The sequence below is a fragment of the Vulpes lagopus genome, chromosome 2 (assembly GCF_018345385.1).
Source record: "Vulpes lagopus strain Blue_001 chromosome 2, ASM1834538v1, whole genome shotgun sequence".
Taxonomy (NCBI): Eukaryota; Metazoa; Chordata; class Mammalia; order Carnivora; family Canidae; genus Vulpes; species Vulpes lagopus.
In genome coordinates, this window is record NC_054825.1 from 84,413,501 (window position 1) to 84,436,458 (window position 22,958).

Genomic DNA, 22,958 nt, shown 5'->3' on the forward strand with positions numbered 1-22,958 from the left:
AGAATCAAAGCTTGGCAGAGGTCCCCGTGTGCTGCCCTTCTCTTGTGCCTTTTTTTTTTTGGTCCTGAAAGTGCTTTGCCAAACACTCCTCTCTCAAGAGCCACTTCTAGGGGAGAAGAGGGCCTCAAATCAGCAACTTTTAGGCGTAGAACAGCAGATGTTCTGTCTCAAACCTAAACATTGTCTTGTTGCTCTATTACCTGAGCCCCCCAAATACTGCTTTCAATCAGCCATTTAGTTCCAACGAGTTACTGCAATGATAAGACGGTGTCCTTGAGTCTGGGGTTATTTCAAATACGTGACTGTGTTCCACCCACATGCAGAAGGCCTAAAAATTGCAGAATCAGAGCATTTGCTGTGCTTCTCTGTGATACTATCTTCCAGGCACAAATACACTAATCTGTTAAACAAAGAGTCTTATCCAGTTCTGAAATGCTAAGTGTGTCTCACACTGGAAGAAATAATTTACAGTCATCTTTCCCTAAGTTTCATTTCAAAGAAAATGTCTTCCATTATTTCAAGAGGGAAAACTAGGAAATAGAAGATTATTTCGCAAGGAGCCGTGGTCCTCTTACAAATTTACGCTTGCATCTCCATTTCAGGGAGGGATGCAAGTCCCTTTGCCTCCCTGAGGTCATTGCCCTGGTTTGTGCCTTAGATGTGTTTATCCCATCATCCAGACAGTTCAAATCAGGAGTGAGGTGCATTCGAGCTGGGTTTCTCCTCCTGCCAAGAGGATAATCCTCTACTGACCGGTCAGCATTTCCATCTAGCAAGTTTGACCTTTCAGAAGGAGATGCTGCTTTAAGTTTGCACAAAATAACCTTAGTGGTGAATGAAGCCCAAGTTTGGGGTGACAATGTTGTCCCCCTCACCACGTCTTATTTCCAGCTTTCCTTGCCTGACGTGGACATTGCAAATACAGCGTCTCTTCAAAGCAGTATTTCGTTTTGAAAACATATAGAGTTAGAGCAAATTTTGCATAATTCTATTAAAAGGCTTATACCTCAGCTTTGCAAAATATTTGAGAAAATGTGATTCAGGGGAAAGAAAGTCTTATCTTCTGGCCCAGGAGGTGCTTCCTGGAACTAAGCTTGTTAATGTCAGGAGTGCATGGTAAGCACCAAAAATTAAAAAAAAATATTGAGAGACTTGAAGGGCTTCTTTGATGTCCCTTCAAGTCCCCAGTGGTCTGAAGCTTAAGGCAGAGATGCATTTTCTGTTTCTTTCACCACGTTGCAAATTTAGACACTGGCGTCATATTACAGTATGGAAAGCATAGGTGTGTCTCTGTAGAATCTAGAATAAAATTTATTGGCTCTTTCCAGTTGAGGACAGTTCTTTCTTTTTGGTGTCATTGCAGACTTGCGAACATCTTCCATAGATCAAATGACTCTGTCCTCATGCTTATTTTGATCATATGATGCTGCCGGTGTTCACAGGTTGACGGCCAGTTTGGCATCCATTTTTCATATTCAGCTTCTGAGATCATACTTCAGAACCAAGCACCTCCAACAGTGTAAACATTACAATGAAAATGCTTCTAAGTATAGAGCAGGTCCCCATTAAACAGGCTGCTGTTCCAGGAGCCAATGGCTATATGTTCAGTTGACGCCATATGGTCAGGAACCCTGCAAGAGAACTGCACTTGTACTGTGAATGGAGAGTGCCCACAGCCCTCAGAAGCCACCATTCTAGAACTCTCTGGAGCCTTAAGCCTACCTTCTTCTTCTTTTATTCTTTTTTTTTAAAGATTTTATTTATTTATTCATGAGAAACACAGGGAGAGGCAGAGACACAGACAGAGGGAGAAGCAGGCTCCCTGTGGGAAACCCAGTGTGGGACTCAATCCCAAGACTCTGGGATCAAGCCTTGAGCCAAAGGCAGATGCTCAACCACTGGGCCACTCAGATGCCGCTGAAGTCTATCTTCTATTGGGACCTTCTATTGCATTCTTGGGGGTTCCCCGGGTGGCTCAGCCAGAACATGTATAGTCTAGAAACCTCCCCTGATATGTGTCTTAATTTTCACTTCCTATTCACCTTAACTGTTGCCAGGACCAGACCCTAGCTTTTTAAGCACATAAACAAAAATTCAATTTTACTTTTTGAAATTACAAAATTTATAAGTATGTTGACAGCAGAACAACTTTTTTTTTTTTTTTTTTAATCCATAGGTGATTTTGTGATTATAAAGTTCTGGGTAGATTTATCAAAATGGAAATTTCCAAACATTTCTTTATCTGTGCTTCTAGGATAACCCAGCAGCCACTGCTGTGATAGCATCTAGTTAGCAGCCACTTTTGTCTCCACAGTCTCTTCTGCCTACCAGCATAGCAAGGTGAATCATACTTGGTTGTCAATTTTGAAGATTTTATTGGGTCTTAATTGTATTTCATATCTAATTTAAAGCATTTCCAGATGGTTTCGTGATTCTCCTTATCTAACTGACCTTAGGCTGCATTCCTATTTCCTGCCAAGTGATCTTCCTTGCCATGTTTTTCACCTATCTTGCTATCCACCTATCTTGCTATCTACCTCCAAATTATATTAAATCAACCTTTAAATTATTTAGATAAAGAACACTTAGGAGAGCTTTTATGTCATTTTAAAAAGCAACTTATATTTAGTTCCTAATTGCTCTGGGAAGTTATATACATTTGGTCATCCATTCATAAATGTGTATGTAGTGCTTTGGTGCTTATAAGTAAAATTCACATGCTGAAGATTATGCGGACAGAAGAGTGCTATTACCTAGAGTAATAGTAATGTAATAATTAATCTTAATGTAATGTAAGAGTAAAAGTAATGTAGTAGTAATAATAAGTAAAAGTAATAAGTAATGTAATAGTAATGTAATAATTAATCTTAATGTAATGTAAGAGTAAGAGTAATGTAGTAGTAATAATAAGTAAAAGTAATAGTAATGTAATAATAATCTTAATGTAATGTAAAAGTAATGCCTTTTTAGGATTAACATTGAGAATTGTGTTCTGATTACATAATTCATAGGCAAAGTTATGTTACTCTACCTGACATGGCACAAATATTTGTAATATCCAGCCAAAGTTGCCACCTGGGGACATAAAGAACAAAGAAACAAAAGTCCCAATCAAATTAGAGTTTAATGAATCCATCTCAGGCCAGCTGTGAACTTCTGATGCCAAGGAATTTTAATGAATAAACAGAGGAAAAACTTGGAAAACAAAAGTCTTCATAATTATTTGCATTCTTGGGGATCCCTGGTTGGCTCAGCAGTTTAGCGCTGCCTTTTACCCAGGGTGTGATCCTGGAGTCCCAGGATCGAGCCCCAGGATCGAGTCCCAGGATCGAGTCCCACATCGGGCTCCCTGCATGGAGCCTGCTTCTCCCTCTGCCTGTGTCTCTGCCTCTCTCTCTCTCTATGTCTCCCATGAATAAATAAATACAATCTTAAAAAATAAAATAAAATCTTTAAAAAACATTATTTGCATTCTTTTGGTAGCTGTAATCACAGAATTTTTTTTATTGTCTGTTGCAACCTACAACTACACTCATGTTGGTGTATTTTTAAGTTGTGGTTTATTCTCTGTTGTGAGTTAGCTATGATAATTATTAAAATCAGCAAAATCTCCTTCTGAAATGCATGAAGTATAATAGATATATGTATTTCAACTTAACCAGAACTTGCAGATGAATAGCAGTTCCAGGTTGGTTTTTATATAATTTAGTATAGCCATTACTAGACTGCAAATACACCACACACAATATACTATATTATAAAGTATGCAGCTAAAATAGAAATATTAGAAAATCTCATAGCTAATATTTATATATTTGTCCTTTATTCTTAAATTCCAATTTCTAAGGTAACATTTTTTTTTTCCTGATTATTAAAACAACACATCCTTGTTTTGGAAGAGATGGAAAAGACACAAAAATAAAAGAAAGTCAGTAAGAATAATATAATGCTACAACCCAGAGACATCCATTCTGGTATTTAAGAGTGCATGTTAATGTTATTAACTGTTTTTTGTAATTTTAAATATAAATATAGTTAATTTAATTACATATATATTTATTTATTGGGGTTTTTTTCCCCTGCCAGTTAGTACTTTTCAAATCACATTTTTAAGAGATGCATAGTATTTTGCAATGCATATACTAAAATTTTTTAAAAATGGCCCTTATACCCAATAAAAATTACTGTGGGTACTTACAGCTTCAAGTCATAGTTGCAATGGCAGGTCATTTGGGCCTTCCGTTTCTTATTTAAGGTAGAGCTATTATTTTCTTTGATTTGCATGGATTACCATTAGACAATCTAGCCTTTTTCTATTTGTTCTTCTCCATGTGCGAGGTCCCACCATTGTCCATTGTCCTATTTCTGCCTATTTCATGCATTTCACCTTTCTGCCTGAATATGCCACCTTTGGCACAGAATGTACAAGAGTTAAGGTAAACATCAAGGGAATTAAAAATGATTGAAAGTGACTTTTCTGAATTAAAATCACTGTTTAAGTGAGAGGTACACTTTCTTCACTATTCAGCACAGCTGTTTTGTCCCATGTAACTATTATGATTTTTCCTCTGCGGCATTAAGTGGATGGATATGTGCTATTTGGAAAGAAAAGAGAACAAGAAATTAGGACAGTCTGTGGTGATGGCTTGGGCTCAGTTCTCTTGGAAGCATTTTACCCAGAAGTCATGGTTTCTCTTTAGTCTTGGGCAGGGTAGGCCATGCTGTAGTAACAAATTAATCCTGAAATCTTTGTGGCTCAGAAGAATAATTATTTACTGCTCACACAGAGCAATGATGGAGACTCATGGAGACTCCCCTTCATCCATAACTCCCTGATGAAAACTCCGCCTCTATTTTGTGGTGATGCCATCTCAATATGCGGCTTCCAAGATTGCTGTTATAGAGAGAAGAGGGATGTAAAGTCACACCAGTTCTTAATGGTCTAAGCCATTAAGACACATTACATGTGTCTCTCAATCTCTTGGATAGAACTAGGAACATGGGAAGGGGTGAAAGGCTGAGAAATATCCAGAGTACATGGATATTTGATAAGTGCAGTCACTGCACCTTGTCACATATCAAACTACAGAAACAAATTTTATACTTCTCTCAGTGAACTAGACAGGGAATCAAAAGATTACTGGGATCAGAGAGTCTAAAGAAACCAGTAAATCCATTAAGACCTAAGAATCAGAACGGTCAAAAGAGTACTAACGGTCAAAGTGGGAACTAACTGACCAACATGACTACTGGATAGTAGTTAACCAGATAGAGTGAAACCAGAGAGAAGATGTAGCCCATAAAGCCATGACCTTATGCCTTGACTTAGATTCTTTGCAAGTGTGGTTCCCAAACCTGGTTACTTAGGTTTAGAAAACTTCAAAATGAGCTTTAGAAAATGTTGAATTCTGGCCTCACCGGAAAACTACTGAATTAAAATCTCTTAAAGAATATCTGACATATATTTTAAAGGCTCTTCCTGATTAGTCTGGTATACCCAGGGTTTGAAAACCATTGCTTAGAGAAGAAGAAGGTAGATGATATCCTTAGGAGGAGGTTCAATGACAGAGTACTTCATAGAAAAGCAAAGGGAAAAGCCACACCAGAAGTGGGCCCAGTTTATGGTCCCATTATTGGGTGAAGATCTGTATTATAAAGGGAGGTATATTCAGCTCTGAATCATGGTAACCTGAGAAGAATCACCTCAACCGATTATCTAGTCAGATACTTAGTACCCACATGGATACCATTCTTGACCACCCAGTAGGTTGGAAGGCTTTTGACTTATTTAGTCATCTGTCTCCTGGTCAAAAAATTACTAGGTAGCAGCACTGTTAAACATGCAGAGGTGTCTAAAAACAAGCCAATGCAGGTAAGTCACCAGCTTCATACAAAGTAGGAGAAGAAAATCTGACCTTTGTCTGATGGCTGGAGTTTTTACTCATCATACCTGTTTTTGCATATGACTTTCTTTATATATGTCAGGAGATAGCAAGACCAAAGCCTAGGGTAAGTGCCTAAGTACTGAACAAAGTAGTAAGTAAATATGTTCAAAATGGAGAGCTGAGTACAGAGTTTGAGTGATGCTAAGGTCAATTAGTGGATTCCAAATACAAGATCACATAGCCGAGTAACAATGCATTAAATCAGAGTTGTGAAATGGGAATCAAAACCAGGACTGGACGAAGACAGATGAGTTAGCTGGAGTCATGAACTCAAGGAAACATGAACAGCCTGTCTTAATTACAGCGAAAGTCCAGCTAGTATGTAGTTGCTTTAGTGTCACCAGAGAATACCTTCCTACTCCATATTTTTTAAGCTGCTGGAAGCACAACTGACTATAGAATGTGCCCTTTTAGACTTATGGTTTTTTCTAGAGGACCATTTCCATGCTTTAGTTATAACCACAGTCATGGTTCATTAAGACCACAGCAGTGGGTTTTGAAAGTAATTCATCTGTTTTCTTTTCACTCCATATCACTCTGCATTTGCTTAGAAGTCCTGCAGATGGCTGGCTGGTCAAACTGGAACATTAAGGTTTGGGAAATGGCTGCTTCTTAGCCATGTTCTAGGGCATTTGGATATTTCTAGACTAAAAGAGAGAAACCCAATAGAAAACATACAAGGGGACTTCTTCATCTACTTGAAAAGAAACAAACTTGTTCTGTGTTGCTCCAAAAAGGCCAATACTGGGCCTGCCCAGGTGGCTCAGCGGTTTAGCACCGCCTTCAGCCCAGGGCCTGATCCTGGGGACCCAAGGTCGAGTCCCATGTTGGGCTTCCTGCATGGAGCCTGCTTCTCCCTTTGCCTGTGTCTCTGCCTCTCTCTCTCTCTCTCTCTCTCTCTCTCTCTCTCAATCTGTGCCTCTCATGAATAAATAAATAAAATCTTTTTTTTTAAAGGCCAATATTTTTAAATTCCAAAGGGGCAAACTCAAAACAAAACATCCTAAACATTTGACCATCCAACAATGACATTGGCTTCCTAGGTATTATTGAGCTACTGTACTTGGCCAAATTCTAAATTTTAGGGCTGCTCAGATTTTAGTTTTGGGATCTCTTTTCTTTCTACATACTTTTTCTTTAGCATGTTGTTCAGTTCCATTGCTTTAAATGCTTTAAATGTGATAATGAACCCATTACTTTCTCCATCAGCTGTCTTTATGACCTTTCACTTGAAAGTTTCATGAACATCTCAAACTTAATATGTGAAAAATAGAATTCTTGATTTCCCTTCTTCATCCTCCACCCCAAAGTCTTGTCATCTTTGGTTTATTCTAGCTCAGTTAATTATACCGTCATGTACCTGTTATTTAGCCCCCAAATTCCAGGCCACCCTATACCTATCCCTCTCAAGCCATGGCAAACCAGTTGCTTCCAAATGGACAGGGAACATAAGTACATTATTCATTGGATTCCCTGAAACCACTGATACACAGTAATAAATATTTGAAGAATGAATGATGCAGAATGAAAATCTGGAAGAAATAATAATGACCCCCCTCTTTTTTTTGCTAAAAAAAGAGCTTTTTTTTGCTACAACTTTAGATAGCACTTCCTAGCCCTCCACTTTAAAGACAAAAAAAAAAAAAAACTTTCTAAATTTCATAGAAAATCTAAAGTTGTTCTAGACCCACACAAAAATGTTACCGACTATGATAAATCTCTCTCTCTCCCTCTCTCTCTTTTGGTGAGTTCTAGCACACAAATTCCACCTAAGGTGATGATAAAAATTTCCCTATTTTTATAAGTTTTGATACATTTCAAGATAAGATTCCCATCTTCTTAATATCCAGACTAAACTAAACAGCTTGGCAATGATTCCTGAAGCCATGCTAGCAGATACACACCACAGGACACCATCCCAGGACTGACTAACCACACAGACTATCTAGTGACTCTAGAATATTATTCTCAATAATCTCAAATTTACTGAGAGCTATTTTAAGTACCCTTGAACAAAAAAGACCTTATTACAATTAGCATATCTTTCAAAATAGAAGCACCAATGCCAAAATTCTCTGCCAATCCATATATAGCTCTTTTGAGTCCTTGATTCTATTCCTTAGAGTTATACAATTATATGGAATTATTTCATGCCAACTCCACTATTCCACCATCATTTTTAAAAAGGAAATTAACAACGATGACCCATTTGACAAATGTTTGCAATAGGAAAGGAGCACTGTGATAGTGAAATGATAATTGAAACAATGGGAAAGCAGTGTCAATTCTCAAAGCAATTCATGATGCTCAGATGCTTCCATGTGAAGTCAGGAGATTGGGGTTGAGGAAGAAGCACCAAGAAATCTTGACTTCTTTTCTACATAGCTCAGAGAGTTTTGCAGCTCTTAAGCATAACTGTTATTTTTCCTGTTTGTATATCTGCACCAGACATTAAGGTAATCATGACAAATTGCTCTTTAAATTCACAAGGCAACAGCATTCTGAAACATTTTCAGAAATTATTTGCACTCACATATGATAGCAGGTACTTATCCAATGCTTACCAGGTGCTGATCTAACTAGAGCTAGGGTTGGGCCCCAGTGGGTCTAGCACCATAAAGTGCTCTTAGCCTTCACACTGAACTACCTCCTCCAAGACAGGCTATTTTAACAAGACCCCTACTTAGAGGCCTCATCTGTTTGCAGCTCACAATCGTGTGAAAGCAAAGCCACAAATCAGATCATCTCCATCACTGACAAGGGGCTTTTGAGTCACTAACATCACTCACTGGTCAACTGAAATCCACAACTTTGAAAAGAATATCACAAGCCTGGCTCATTACAGGGGTAAAGGGAAGATGAGAGCCTCCCACCCCACCTGTCCACGTGGACAGAATTGCAGAGGAGAATCTTGAAAGAGGTGTGGTATAAGAGGCTAAGAATTTTGACTAGTCCTCTCCTATTTTAGGGAGTGTTTCGAATTAGAATTTTCATAATTATATTATGCAAACAGTCCTTTTCTTCACTTCTCTAGATAGCACTTCATTACCCTACCACTTTAGAAGAAGTTGATTTTTAAAATAAAGTTGATGTTTAAAATAAAGGCACTTGCTTTATTTAAATGTTTGGTGTTTCTACTTTGGGCCAACTGTGTAGACAGGATGGTAACAGAAGGGTGTTTATCCCATCCTATGGCTTCAGTGGCTCCCATAACAGGGACAGGCACCTATGAAGTAGACCAAGACTCCCAGCCAGGGAGGCGTCTAACATACAAGAGTGCCTAAAAGGCAGAGCTTGGGGAGACTGAGCCTCCACCTGCCTTTACCTGCACATCAGAGCAGCACTTCTCCAGCTTCCAGATGCATGCAAATCACCAGGGGATCTTGTGAAAATGCAGGTTCTAATTCAGCAGATCTGGAGACAGGTCTGAAGCTCTTCAAAGCTGTGCATGTCTAACAAGCTCCCTAGTGAGTTCAAGGCTGCTCAAGGCTGCTGGCCTATAGACCACACTTCTAGTAGCAAGGAGCTAGAGGCCACAGCGACTGGGACGCAGAGGGATTTTGTACACCTGTACATGTATTTTCATTGCCCCTCATTGTTTATTCTCTTGGTCTCATATCCAATTGCATTGGGAAGAACCTCCCTCCCTCTGGTCATATGTCCTGAGGGAACATTCATAAAAATAATACTGAGGCCTCTCTGCCTATCACACTCAAGTCATCTTAACCAATTGCCTCCAGACTTCTACAACGTGAGTATATTCTCCACGGTTACCCTCAAACCACTGGCACAGAGAGAGGAAGACTGTTCCTCTTCTCTCTGCTGCATAGTTTGAGTCTGGGTGGATGGTACTTTTATGTGGCCCCAGGGACATCAGCTCCCTGGCCCTGGGACAGCTCTATAGGTTTTGTCAGCTCCAATATTGCTCTCCACTGCTATGGGTAATAGAGGATATGGCCTATTCAAAGGTGATCGCCTGGGTGGCTCAGTCAGTTAAGTGTTTGCCTTCAGTTCAGGTCATGATCCTAGAGTCCTGGAATCGAGCCCCACATTGGGCTCCCTGTGGAGCTCTCTCTCTCTCTTTCTGTCAAATAAATAAAATCTTTAAAGAAACAAACAAACAAACAAAAGTGATGCTGGGCTCAAAGCTGAAGGAAGACTCCAGAACAAATGGTTCTTTGGTCCCATTGCCCAGAAAGATCAATATGCTTCTGCAAGCACAACGCGGGTGAACCCTTTACTCTGTGTCTCTGAGTTTACCAAGGGAAATGTTTGTGGGTGTGCCTCCATATCCAACTTAAGTTCTGGTTAAAGGAATCATTTAAGAATCTTTCCCTCACTGAAACATCAGCAAAGAGGATAATTATTTGCATTGTCCAAACTATTTTCATAAAACCTGCAATGGAATTAGGAAACCCAAATATAGATGAGGTGCAATGGAACTGTCTTCCTGAGAAAGAAAAGGTAATTATAGAAAGGCCCTTCAAAGAAAAGTGGTGGAAACACTTGCTAATTTTTCCTTGAGACCTTCACAGGGCCAGGTTACACAGATAGGAAGCTGGAGGTCTGGATAACCTATTACTTCTTTTCCCAAGGCAATTCCATGACCCGAGCAACCACCTTAGAGAGCCAAGACAATGAGTGGAATCAGGCCATGCTGAAGGCCAAGATAAACTGGGCTAATGCTCTGACTGTTCTAAATGGCTTGGAACCCAGCTGCCACCCCTATGAACACTGGCCCCCCAGACCCAGTCCCACCTTCCTGGCAGGCAAGATTCCCCCACATGCTACCACCTCAGAGAACCGTAGGACAGAAGCTTCTATATGTTGCCAGATAACAACATTTTTCTGTTTCCCTGGATCTTCTTGCATTTCTCTTCAAAATTTTTTTAAACATGGCTCAAAAATCAGAATCATGTAAGAATGTACACTGAGCAGCATTGTGCTCTCCTTGTCCACACCCACTCCTGCCCTCTGGTCCACCCTAAGTTGTCATTGAGTTTCTGTTTATATTATTTCATTATGCACATATGAATAAATATTCTCATCCTTTTTCTTATTAAAAAGATAGAATTTACTGTTCTATATTTTGCTTATTTTTCATTTAATGTATTCTAGAGATTTCTCCATAGCAGTATGTAGAAGTCCTCCTTACCTTGATAGATGCATGGTATTCCAATATATGAATGTGTTAGGGTTTTCTTTCTTTCTTTCTTTTTTTTTTACTAAGCAAAGATCTAGGAGTTTATTTTTTTAATATTAATTATTGAAGTATAGTTGACATACAATGTTATATTGCTTTCAAGTGTGCACTACAACAATTTGACAATTCTATACATCACTCGGTGCTCACCACAGTGAGTGTAGTCTATCACCATACACCGTTATTACAATATTATTGACTATATTCCCTATGCTGTACTTCTCATCTCCATAACTTCATTATTTTATAACTGGATATTTGTGCCTCTTAGTTCCCTTTACCAATTCTGCTCATCCCTTGCCAGGCCCCCTATGGCAACCACCAGTTTGTTTCTGTATTTATGAGTCTGTTTGTTGTTTGTTTGCTCTTTGTTCTGTTTTTGATTCTACAAATAAGTGAAATCATATGGTATTTGCCTTTCTCTGACTTATTTCACTCAGCAAGGTACCCTCTATGTCCATTCATGTTGTAACAAATGGCAAGGTTTTATTCTATTTTTCCTATTGATTTCATTGTACATACATACATCCTATACATATACATATGTATACATTGTACATATATACACCCTGTTTCTCCATTCATCTACCCATGGATATTTGGGACGCTTCTCTATCTTAGCTATTGTAAATAATGCTGCAATAAACATAGAGGTGCATTTATCTTTTCAAATTAGTGTTTTCTTTTTCTTTGGGTGAATGTGTTAGATTTTATTCAGTTTACTGGTTGCTGTACAGTCTCTTCTATTGCAAGCAGCATCCTTTTGCATATGCAATTTTGTTTTTGTACTGTAACCAAAGGCCAGATTCTGAGACAGGTTTTCTTGGCTTAAAGAGCAAACGTATCCTTAATGTTGATAGATATTTCCAATCTCCCTTCCTTAAGAGTTGTAATATTTTATTCTCCTCCAGTAATGTGTAAGAGTATCTGTTTCTCTATAACCTTGTCAAGTGAGTGTTCATCAAACATCTGGATTTGGCAAATTCAATAGAGGACAAATGTTATCTTGATTTTAATATTCGACCTCTTATCATGAGTATGACAATATATTGTCACATCTATAAGGGACATTTAAATTTATTTTTTCTGTGAAAGTTTTGTTTATGTCCTCTTTTTATGGTTGAATAATATTCCACTACATATTTTATATATATAAATAAAAAATATATATCATATCTTTATCCACTCATCAATCATTGGACACTTAAGCTGCTTCTATATCTCAGTTATTGTAAATAGTGCTGTTACAAAGATAGAGGTGTCAAATATCTTTATATTTGCAGAAATGATTTATGGAGTTTCTCCTTAAACATCATTAAATTTGACAAATTATATTAATTTATTTCCTGATGTTGAGTATTCATGGAGCAAAACTAACTTGGTTATGATGGTGACTTTTTTAAATGTATTATTGGATTCTGATTATAATCATATGTGATATTGATCTATAGTTTTTTATGTTAAACTTTAAATTAGATTTTGGTATCAATGCTATATTTGCTTCATATAAAGATTCTGCTTTGGACAATCTCAATAGCATTTAAATTATCTGCTCTTTAAAGTTTTAATAAAATTCTCCTTTGAACCTGGCCTCACCCCATATGTTTTATTTTCTAGCCAGTAAAGGAATCAATATTGGCTGTTGTTTAGCATAAAGTTTTGTTTCTTGCCAAAGTGAATTTGCAGAAACAGATATCAGTAGAGTCAAAGTAATGAAAGCCAAATATAAAGAGCAAATCTAGAAAGTGGTAAGAGGGAAAAGAACACTTTACATGTGAGGGAACTATTTAATTCAATTAATAGCCAATATCTTTGAGAAACCATGGAGGCCAGCAGAGAGTACAACATCTTTTTATTTTAGTTGTAATATATTTGACATATAACATTGTGTAAATTTAGTGTGTACAATATGTTAACTTGATATATTTGTATAATGGAGCATGATTGCCATTATAGTGATAATTAGCACCTCTATCACATTATGTAATTATCAATTCTTGCTAGGAGACTAGAACTTAATTATTCCAACCAATTAATATAATGAGACAACATCTTTAAAGTGCTGAAAGAAAAAAAAATTTTCAACCCAAAATTCCATATACTTTATTAATGGAGAAATAAAGACATTCTCAAATGAAGAGAAATTAAGAGTACATAGTCCAAGCAGATCTTCACAGCAAGAAACCCTTGAGGCTGGAGTTCTGAAGGAAAAAATGATAAGTGATGGAAACTTGGATCCACAAATAAGAATGAAGAACATCAGAAATGGTCACAGAAGAGCATCAGTCTGAGTAAACAGAAAAGACTTGATTTTTGCTTTTTCATCTTAATTTCTTTATAATCAATATCACTGTTTAAAGCAAAATATATCATTATCTTATGTGGTTTGTAACCACATCTATATATAATAACTGAATATATATAATAACTATATATAATATAGTTGTAATATATATAATAACTATAATATAAAGGATCAGAATATGTCAATATGGACCTTGTATAGTTGTACATTTTCTATATTTTATATGAAGCCTTAATGCATAAATGTATGTGAACTCTGACAAATTAGGGATATATATATATATATATTGCAATCCCTAGAACAACCACAAACATGAATAATGCAAAGATGTACAGCTAAAAAGCCAATAAGAAAAATAAAATGTGGGACGCCTGGGTGGCTCAGCGGTCGAGTGCCTGCCTTCAGCCCAGGGCATGATCCTAGAGTCCCAGGATCAAGTCCCACATCGGGCTCCCTGTAGGGAGCCTGCTTCTCTCTCTGCCTATGTCTCTGCCTCTGTGTGTTTGTGTGTCTCTCATGAATAAATAAATAAAATCTTAAAAAAGAAAAAGAAAAAGAAAGTGTAATTCTAAAAAATAAGAAAAATCAAGAAGAGGGAACAGAGGAACAAAATACAGAAAAGACAAATAGAAAACAAATAATAAAATGACACACCCAATTACAAACATATTAATAAATAAAGGTCTAAGCACTTCAATTACAATATACAGACAGAATGGATTTAAAAAAAAGCATGACCCAAACATATACTATCTGGAAGAGCTGCACTTTAAATATAAAGACAGAAGTGGATTGAAATTGATTAGATCAAAAGGAAAAGTACCATAAAAACAGAGATATAAGAAGGCTGCAGTGGCTGTCTTAAAATAAGATTTTTTCAGAATAATTCTATATTTATTATTATTGTAGCTATAAACTGTCTTCTTATAGTCAGAGGTTGTTCTGTGCTATAAAACGAGATGGCTTATGATTAAACTTAGCTAAAATTTAGTACAGGAAAGAAATAACAATGAAAAATCAGAAAAAATAAAAGAGACCATAACAAACAATAATATAACACTGTTATATTGAAAATAATGGCAGCTCTTTTTAAAAGATAAAATAAAATTGGCAATGCTTTAGCTACATTAGCTAAGAAAAATTAGAGAAGCCTCAAAAACCAAAATGCTGCATTATTCAGCCATTAGAAACGACAAATACCCACCATTTGCTTCGACATGGATGGAACTGGAGGGTATTATGCTGAGTGACATAAGTCGATTGGAGAAGGACAAACATTATATGGTCTCATTCATTTGGGGAATATAAAAGTTAGTGAAAGGGAATAAAGGGGAAAGGAGAGAAAATGAGTAAAAATATCAGTGAGGGAGACAAAACATGAGGGACTCCTCTAACTCTGGGAAATGAACAAGGGGTAGTGGAAAGGGAAGTGGGCGGCGAGTTGGGGTGACTGAGTGACGGGTACTGAGGGGGGCACTTGGCGGGATGAGCGCTGGGTGTTATCCTATATGTCGGCAAATTGAACTCCAATGAAAAAAAACAACACCACCAGAATGAGAAATGGAAGAGAAAACAATACAGCAGATAACCATAGAAATACATAGAGTGATAACAGGTTACTATAAATAAATATATATTAACAGTAAGATTCTTAGAAAAAAAAAAACCCAGATAATTCTTAAAAATTTACAAGTTACTAAGATTGAATCATGAATTTTGGATCCAGGAAATAGGAAATCTTAGATGAATAACAAGAATGGAAGTTGAATTAGCAATTAAAAATCTGCCAGCACAGAAAAACCCAAGACCACATGGTTTCATTGGTGGATTCTACCAAATATCTAAAAAAATTAACTACAACCTTTATCAAAATCTTGCAAATAAGGGAATTGAAGGAACGCATCCAAAATTAAAATAAGATTTTAAAAAGACTTAAAGAAAAAATAAATAAATTAAAAAAAAATAAAAAGACTTAAAGAGAGCAGCCTGGGTGGCTCAGTGGTTTAGCGCCTGCCTTCGGCCCAGGGTGTGATCTTGGAGACCCAGGATCGAGTCCCACGTCGGGCTCCCTGCATGGAGCCTGCTTCTCCCTCTGCCTGTGTCTCTGCCTCTCTCTCTCTCTCTCTGTATCTTTCATTAATAAATAAATAAAATCTTTAAAAAATAAAAAAAAGACTTAAAGATAAGAATGTCACCAGAGATAAGAAGGACATTACATAATAATAAATCAGCCAATTCATCAGAAACATGTAAGAGTAATAAATGTTTATGTGCCTGATATCAAAATTTGCAAATACTGTAGACAAAAATTATAATTCCCCAGTCATCATTGGAGATTTTAATACTCCTCTCTGAAACTTTTTTTTTCCTAGACAATAGGAAACCTAGACAATGTAAAGTCAGAAACATACAGAAGATTTTTATAAAACTATCAACACCTTGACCTAATTGACATTTATAGATCCCTACAGCAGATATTTTTAAGAATATATGAGATGAATCCTTTCAAATGTAATATGACATAGTACATTTGCCAAGGTGGAGAATATATCCAGCCACAAACAAGTTCTATTCAGATTTTCAAAATGATGAAATCATACCAAATAAGTTAGAAACCAATAGTCATAAGGTATCTAGAAAAACTCCAAATATTAGGAAATTAAACATTTTAATAATACATTAATTAAAGAAAATAATCACACGGAAGTTAGAAAATATTTGGAACTGATAATGGAAATGTAATACATCAAAATTTGTGGTTGATAGCTAAAGCAGTGCTTAGAGGGAAATTTATCACTTTTAATACTTTTTTAGAAAAGACAAGACCTAAAAATCAAAGATCTGCATTCCAATCTTATGAAATTAGGCAAAGAAGCAAATAAGCAGAAGAAAGGAAATCATAAAGATAAAAGCAAAAATCAATCAAATATAAATTAAACAAATATAAATATAAATATAAATCAATCAAATATAAATTAAAGTGTCTCTGAAAAGAGACAAATATAAATCAATCAAATATAAAGTGTCTCTGAAAAGATTAATATAATTTATAAAAATTAATACAATTTATAAATATATAAAACAATGTGTATAACTACAACTTATAAAAAATATAAAATTTGTATATGAGATACAAATTGCCAATATCATAACCACAGGGCATGATTTTATATTCTACAATTATTAAAAATGCAAAACAAAACTACAATGAGATATCACTTCACTTGTTAGAATGGCTACCATCAAAGTAGACAAGAGATGACAAGTGTTGGTGAGGATATGGAGAAAAGAAAACTCTTGTGTTCTATTGGTAGGAATGTAAATTAGTGTGACCACTATGGAAAACAATTGGGAAGTTCCTTAAAAAATTAAAAATAGAGCTACCAGATGACCCAATAATCCCCTTCTGGGTATAGAAATAAAACAACTATCCAAAAGAAATAAAACAACTATCTCAAAAAGCTATCTTACCTCCCTGTTTATTGTGGCATTTTTTTTACAATAGCCAAGACATGGAAAAAACCTAAGTACCCACTGATGGATGAATGGACAAAGGAAATATAGTGTGTATATAGTGTGTATAAATATATATATGCATATATATGCACAATGGAATATTATTTAGTGACAAAAAGAAGGAAATCCTATTTGTGATGATAACATGGATGTATCTTGAAGGTATCATACCAACTGAAATAAGTCAGACAGAGAAAAACAAATACTGTATGACCTCACTTATATGTGGAATCTAAAAAACCCAAATTTATAGAAACAAAACAAATTGGTGGTTGCCAGAGGTGGGAGGTGGGGGTGGGATGGTAGTAATGTGGGAAGGCAATCAAAAGTTACAAACTTCCAATTACTTTTTTAAAAAAGATTTTATTTATTCATGAGAGACTGACAGAGAGAGAGAGACAGAGACACAGGCAGAGAGAGAAGCAGGCTCCATGCAGGGAGCCCAACGTGGGACTCGACCTGGGTCTCCAGGATCGCGCCCTGGGCTGACGGCGGCGCTAAACCACTGAGCCACCGGGGCTGCCCCAAACTTCCAATTATAAGATGAAAAGGTTCTGGAGATACAATGTACAGCAAGGTAACTACAGTTAACAATGTTCTATTGTATATTTCAAAGATGCTAGATGTGTAGATATTAAAAGTTTTAATCACACACACATACAAACTATAACTTTATGAGGTAATGGATGTTAACTGAACTTATTGTGGTAATTATTTTGCAATATATACTTACATCAAATCATTATGTTGTACATCTTAAACTAATACAATGTTATATGTCAGTTATATCTTAGTAAAACTGGAAAATATTTGAAATACATAAATGAATAAAAATCGTCATACTTTAAAAGATCATAAGACAGTGTTATGCACAGCTTTTGCCAATAACTATGACAATCTAAATGAAATAAAAAATATTCCTAAGAGAGGCGTGTGGGTGGCTCGGGCAGTTAAGTATCTGATTCTTGGTCTCAGCTCAGGTCATGATCTCAGCTTCATAGGATCAAGCCCGGTATTGGGCTCCATGCTCACTGAGGAGTCTGTTTGAGATTCTCTCCTTCTCCTTTTGCCCTTCCCCCTGCTGGTGCAAATGTGCGCTCTCTCTCTCTCTCTCTCTCAAATGAATAAATCTTAAAAAAATTCTTAAGAAACACAAATTACCACACCTGATCCAAAAAAGAAATCGAGAATTTAAATATCTCTGTATTAGCTACAGGAACTAAATTCAAAATTAAGAACTTTTGCACAAAGAAAACTTTAGACCAGAGGTCTTCACTAGTCATTCTCATTAAATGTTTAAGGAAGAAATAAGACTATCTTAAACAAATTCTTTTAGAAAACAGAGGAAAACATTCAATAGTCAACAAGGTTAGCATTATACTGACACTAAAAGACATCACTTTGATATGCCCTGTGAACAGAAATGCTAAATTCTTTAACACAATTTTGCCAAATTAAATCCAGAAATATGTAAAAAGGATCATACTTTATGACCAAATGAGGTGGAACTTTTGAAAATAAATTAATATATTTCACCACTAACAGTGTAAAGACAAAAAAATCCAATTATTTCAATTGATGCAGAAAAAGCACTTCATGAAATTTCAGTACCAATTATGAAAAATACTGTTTTCCTAAACCTGATTTAATATCTATGCATACTTACAGATCACATCATATTCAGTATGAAAACAGAATGGTTTCTCTTAAGATAAAAAGAAGATAAGGATGTCTGACTACTTTCACTGTGTCTATTCATCATTTCACTTGAGTCTTCACCAAGGTAATAAGCAAGAAAAACTAATAAAAAAAGCATACAGATTGGAAAAGGAGAAGCAACGTTCTCTTTATATATAAAATGATGTGTATATAGAAAATTCTAAAGAATCTACAAAAAGTTTCTGGAACTAGTAAATGAATCTGATAAGATTGCATGATACAAGTTCAATAAACCAACTCTATTGTGTTTCTACATACTAACAATGAACAATTGAATTTTTAAAACTATTTAATTTATGATTTGCATAAGAATAGTTTGGGATAAATTTATTAAAAGATGAGTAAGATCTCTACACTAAAAACTACATCACCTTGCTATGAGAAATAAAAGCAGATCTAAATAAAAGGAGAGGTATACATATTCATGGATTAGGAGATTTAAGATCACTAAGACGGCAATTCTCCCTAAATTGATTATACATTCTAGACAATACACATCAAGGTCCCAATAGGCTTGTTTGAAGAACTTAAAAATCTGCTTCTACAATTTACAAGGAGAAGCAAAGGTATAGAAGAACAATAATAGTTTTGAAAATGAAGAGCTAAGTTGGAGGCCTTACACTATCCAATTTCAAGTTTTACTGTAAAGCTATAGTATTTGAGACAGTATGGAAATGGTTTAAAAATAAATAATTACATCAATGGAATAGAATCAAGAAATAGAGCCACACCCACAATTTCAATAAAAGTGCCAAGGTAATTCAATATGGGAAGGATAGTCTCCTACACAAAATATGCTGAAACAATTGTATATCTCTATAGGCTTTTTAAAAATTAACTTTGACATTTGCTTCAAATTATAAGCAAAAATGAACTCAAAATAGATCATACATCGGGATGCCTGGGTGGCTCAGGGGTTGAGTGTCTGCCTTTGGCTCAGGGCATGATCCCAGGATCCTGGAATTGAGTACCACATTGAGCTCCCTGCATGGGGCCTGCTTCTCCTTCTGCCTGTGTCTCTGCCTCTTTATCTGTGTCTCTCATGAATAAATAAATAAAATATTTGGGATCCCTGGGTGGCGCAGCGGTTTGGCGCCTGCCTTTGGCCCAGGGCGCGATCCTGGAGACCCAGGATCGAATCCCACGTCAGGCTCCCGGTGCATGGAGCCTGCTTCTCCCTCTGCCTGTGTCTCTGCCTCTCTCTCTCTCTCTCTCTGTGACTATCATAAATAAATTAAAAAATTTTAAAAAAAATAAATAAATAAAATATTTTAAAAAAAATAGATAACAGGGACATCTGGGTGGCTCAGCGGTTGGGCACCTGCCTTGGGCTCAGGTCGTGATTCCGGGATCGGGGATGGAGTCCCGCATTGGGCTTCCCGCAGGGAGCCTGCTTCTCCCTCTGCCTATGTCTCTGCCTCTCTCTCAGTCTGTGTCTCTCGTGAATAAATAAATATATCTTTTTTAAAAAATAGATCATAGATCTTAATATAAAAGCAATAAAACTCATAGATAAACACATAGAAGAAAAATATTTGTGATACTGAGCTAATCAAAGATTTTTTTAAAGATTTTTAAAATAAGTCACAGAAAGTCCCAATTATAAAAGGCAGCACTGATAAATGGATCCTAACAAAATTAAAACTGAATACCCTTAGAAAGACACAATGAGAGAAATTAAAAGGCAAGCTGCAGATTGAGAGAAAATATTTGCCAAGCATATGTCTATCAAAGGGCTTGTGCCCAGAATCTATGGAGAATTCTTGTGATCCAATAGTAAGTGATCCCAATGAAAAATTTGGCAAAAGATCAATTTGAATATATTCTTTTTGTTTGTTTGTTTTATTCTGTTTTGTTTTGTTTTTGACAGACAGTGAGAGAGCACAAGTGGACGGAGAGGGAGAAGCAGGCTCCCCACTGAGCAGGTAGCCCAACATAGGGCTCCATCCTAGGACCCTGGGATCATGACCTGAGCTGAGGGCAGACACCCAACTGACTGAGCCACCCAGGTGTCCCTGAAGAAATTCTTCACATAAGCAGAGACACAGATGACAAGTAAGCATAAGAAAATGTACTCAACATCTTTAGTCATCAGGGGAATGCAAATTAAAACCACAGTGGTATCCTACCACATACCCTTTAGGATAGCTAAAATTAAAAGACTGGCAATAGCAAGTACTGGTGAGGAAATGTGGAACTGCTGGACTCTCATGCAGTTTTACTGGACCTACAAACAATTACAGTATCTTTGGAAAACAGTATGGTAGCATTCTTGAAGTTTACACATATATTTATCATCTGATTTAACAATCCCATTCATAGATATTGAAGTGATAAATTAAAGATATGTCCACATAGAGACCCTTGTATGAATATTAGAGCAGCATTATTCACAGAAGTTGAAACAACTGAATTCCAATTGATGAGTCCACATTATGAAATACTCAGCACTGTCATGGAACACAGTATCAATATACATAGCCTGAATGAGCCTGAAAACATCATGTTAAGGGAAATAAGTCAAACCAAAATGCTATCTATAGTATGATTCTTTTATATAAAATTCTAGAAAAAACAAAATTCTAGTGTCAGAAAGAACAGTAATTTCTGAAACCAAGAATTGAAGGAAGACATTAACTTCAAAGAAGCAAGAGGGACTCTTTGAGGGGGATAAACAGTGTATATTTTTATTTGGGTGATGATTATATGATTATATAGAATTGCCAAACTTATCAAACTGTGCAATTAAAAGGGGTGCATTTATTTTATGTAAATTACATGTCAATAAAGCAAGGATAGGGTGGAGGAACTTCAAACTGAATTATATTAAAAGTATATCATCAAAATTTGTGGGTTGAAACTAAATAAGTTCTTGAGGGAAATTTATAGCTTTAAAGACTTACATAAAAAAAGGTTTTAAGTCAATTATCCAAATTTTTGTCTTAGAAAAAGAGCAAATTAAGCCTCAAGAGGAAAGGAAATACCAAAGAGCATAAATATATAAAGTAGAAAACAATACAGAAAACTTTACAAGCTCAATTTTGATTCTCTGAAAAGATTCTTAAAAATTGATGCAGTCCAAGCAAGACGGAAAAAGAAAAATACAACGAACCAAAGCTATGACTGAAAGAGAGAATATTCCTGAGATCCATCAGTCATTACAAGGATCCTAAGAGAATACCATAAATAACTTTATGTCAATATATTTAACATCTTAGATAAAATGGACAAATTCTTTTTAAACAAGCTAGCCGGCTGAAACAGTAGTGGAGACTATCCTGCAGAAGGAGCAGCTTGTGCACAGACGAAAATGTGGCCCTGTCTGGAATGGCATGTAATTTTGACAGGAAGGTGGAATGCAAAGGAATGAAAAGTCGGACTGGAGAGTTCCGTGGAGGTTGACTCACATGCTTGGTCCTGCAAGCTGCGTTCAGGTCTCTGAATTTTATCCTGGGACCTTAACATATATGTGTTTTGGAAAGATCTAGGCAGCAGGATTAGGGAGAAAGGGAGAGTCAAGCTTCTATTGCAATTATACTGGCAAAACAGAATGGGTGCCTGAAGCAAGATGCCGCAGCAGAGAAAGAGGAGAAAGGTGAAGAGAACCAAGTTGGCCTCCCCATCTACCTCCCAAGTAGTTTCTTACTTCGCTCTGCTGGTGCAGAAAAAGGTGTAAGGGGCATCAGTGAGTCGCAGGCTTGGACTGACATAGCTGATGGTGCTTCCTGAGAGGAGAGACCAGAGGAGCAGGGCTATGTGATGCTCCTTCCTTCCCTTGGATAGAACCTCAAGCGTGTGCACTTCATCTGCTCCTAACAAGGATGTGATGCTCAGTGGGTATCCACATCGTTTTTTCACATGTAATTCTGTTGTGCTTCAACAGGAATATACTATACTCTTGTCTACTTCTTTGATCAGACAATTATCCACCCAGGAATAATTCTGATATGAATTTGCAAATTAAGTTCGATGGGCAGATGAAATTGACTGATTCTCTAACCAAAAGCATCTTCCCTGGCCAAATGAATTCTATTAGTTGAGCTATATATTTTTAAGAGCAAGAAAATATGCATGCACAAAAAGCCCTGTCCCTTTTTCTTTTTTTTTTCCTTTCTTTTTCTTTTCTATTTTTTAAAAAAAAGATTTTATGTATTTACTTGAGCAAGAGAGAAAGAGATAGAGAGCAGGAGCAGTGGGAAGGGGCAGAGGGAGAAGCAGACCCCCAGCTGAGCATGGAGCCCAACATGGGTCTCAATCTCAGGACCTGGAG